Below are 2,966 nucleotides of genomic sequence, written 5' to 3'. Positions count from 1 at the left end.
GAGGGGGGAGATGGAGAATGCCCTTGGAACAGATTACCTTACTGGTATTTATGGGAAAATTCCCAACTCACCCATTAAGACTTAGAGTTCTAGGGGAGGTTGAAACTGCAATTAGGTTGGGTATTAAGCCCCAGTTTGGTGACTCGGCCTGGCCCAAGTGACACCATTTTGGGTCTGTAGTTTTCTTTTTAACGGCAGCTCGTAAAAATCAACACTATGTAAGACGTGAGCACTATTGGGATGTAGAGGGCGCAGGCTCCAAGTAGAGTAAACTCTGCAATTGACAAGGTCAGAAAACAGAAAGCTGTTAACTAGACATGTAGCAACAAGCAGGAGGGTGTAGTGGAAAACAGTGCAGGGCAGTCCACAGTGACTGGCCATGGTGCAATTTCTTCAAGTCTCTTGTTTCATCAGAAAAATAAGTGTGAATTTGGTCTTGGACACCATAACATGTCTGTTTGTTTTAGGTAAACTTGTTTTATTCCTAAATTCTGGAGTAAAATGTGTATCACATAAATGTGCTATTTGCATCATGTGGCTTTGTTACAGGATTTCTTTTCCTTTGCTGCCCGCTTTGAAGGAAGAGGCCGACCAGACAGAGGGATGGGCAGCAAGGCAACGTTTATTGAGTGGTAGTATGAAGTTCCTGAAGAGAGAGGGGACCGGGTTTTTATGGGCTTGTTGGCCGGCTGTTTTTAATCTGATTAACCCTCCATGTGCCTGTCATCCAATCAGGTTTTTGTCACATGGGAAAGGGTGGAGGGCTCCTTCCAGGATGGTGTAAAATCCTTTTAAGGGTGGTTTCCTCTTGCGGGGGCAGGGTTTGTCCCTGCCTGCCTGTCTTCTGACTACCCTGCCTTAGCTTCATTCTATGTTTTTTTTTTTTTTTAAGATTTTATTTATTTATTTGACAGAGACAGAGATAGCGAGAGCAGGAACACAAGCAGGGGGAGTGGGAGAGGGAGAAGCAGACTCCCATCAGGCAGGGAGCCCGATGTGGGGCTCGACCCCAGGACCCTGGGATCATGACCTGAGCCGAAGGCAGATGCTTAACAACTGAGCCACCCAGGCGCCCTACCCTTCCTTAGCTTCAGAGAAGCTGGCATGTTGCTGAGCTCCAAACTCTTACGCTGAGGGTGAGCCGGGCTAGGAGTGGGTGTTGGGAAATCTGCCAGCTTTGGAATGAGAGAGATCTGAGGTGCAATTCCAGTTGTAAGTCCTACAAGCTGCGTGAACGTGGGCAAGTTATTTAACCAGTCTGAGCTTCAGTTTCCTCAACTATAAAATGGTTTCAGTAATGCCTATCTTAGAACGGCTGTTCATTTTCCCGTTCCTCTTGAGTAACAGTACCCTGAGTTTTAGCAGGGCACCACATCCCGGGCTCAAAGACTACATTTTCCAGCCTTCTTTGCACGAAGGTGGGGCCATATGACTAAAGTTGGGTTAACAAGGTGTGGAAGGACGTGTTATACGGTACTTCTGAGAATTCTCCATGGTGTTTCCTGGAATGTGGGTGTGACGACTGGAACTCTGGAAGTCCTTTTGAACCGTGAGAATAAGGGTAACACTTTACAGATGGTGAAACAGAACTGAAGGGACCACTTTATGGAGCTGCCATACTACTTCAGAACTGCCTACCTAAGATCATCTTTTACATGAGAGAAAATGAGCTATTAAAAAAACTATGGGGCACCTGGGTGGCTCAGTTGGTTAAGCATCCAACTCTTGATTTCGACTCAGGTCATGATCTCGAGGTCGTGAAATCGAGCCCCGCATCAGGCTCCACGCTGAGTGTGGAGCCTACGTAAGATTCTCTCTCTCCCTTTGCCCCTTTACCCCACTGCTCATGCAGTCTCGCTCTCAAAAACAAAAACAAAAACAAAAACAAAAACACACACACAAAAAATACAACAGGAGGGAGAAAGAGTTCTTTTATATTCAGTTGAACCTAATCCTAACAGATAACAGATAACTCCCTCTCTCTCTATATATATATACACACATACACATATATAACATATAATATTAGTATATTACATACATAGTATTAGTCAAGGGAGATAAGTTATCTAGTCCACACAAGATCTGGAACTCAATTAATAGCTTCTGTAAACCAGCATCCGTTGATGATTTTGTCCTAAATCAATTATTACTATGATTTTTGCAAAATAATAAATTTGACTCCATCATTCTGTCTACATTTATTAATTGGCATTCTAATTTAAAGAAGAGCTTTCCCTTTTCCCTCACTAGTGAATGTATGTATGTAAATGAATATGCATGTTTGTATGTGTGAGTATGAACTCATGGATACTTATTTTACTCTAATAAGGTAAAAGCCATTATTTTAATTATTTATTTTTATAATTAAATTGTAGCATATTTTGCCAGTGGTAGCCCCTTCAAGCTAACTTGTGTGTCCTTTCATATGTTCCTACCATTTTGGGGGCTTATCTTCATTTTCTGGCACAACAACATACTGCAGGCTCATTGTGTGCTTTCACTGCCCCAACCCCAGAAGCATCCATTTCTTTAAGGAGGCTTGGTTCTTTTCAGTGGGAAGTGGTATAATTACTTTTTAAAGATTAATATTTTGGGGGTGCCTGGGTGGCTCAGCCAGTTAAGCGTGTGACTCTTGGTTTTGGCTTAGGTCGTGATCTCAGGGTCCTGGGATCGAGCCCTGCGTTGGACTCTGTGCTCAGTGGGGAGCCTGCTAGAGATTCTCTCTCTGCCCCTACCCCTGCTCTGCCTCTCTTTCTCTAAAATAAATAAATAAAATCTTTAAAAAAGATTAATTTTTTTAAAAAGATTTTATTTATTTATTTGACAGAGAGAGACAGCAAGAGAGAGAGCACAAGCAGGGGGGAGCTGGAGAGGGAGAAGCAGGCTCCCCGCCGAGTAGGGAGCCTGATACGGGGCTCGATCCCAGGACCCTGGGATCATGACCTGAGTCAAAGGCAGATGCT

This window comes from Phoca vitulina, unplaced genomic scaffold (genome assembly GCF_004348235.1).
Source record: "Phoca vitulina isolate PV1807 unplaced genomic scaffold, GSC_HSeal_1.0 scaffold14, whole genome shotgun sequence".
NCBI lineage: Eukaryota > Metazoa > Chordata > Mammalia > Carnivora > Phocidae > Phoca > Phoca vitulina.
The sequence above is the reverse complement of the archived record's forward strand: the minus strand, read 5'-3'. Positions refer to the sequence as shown.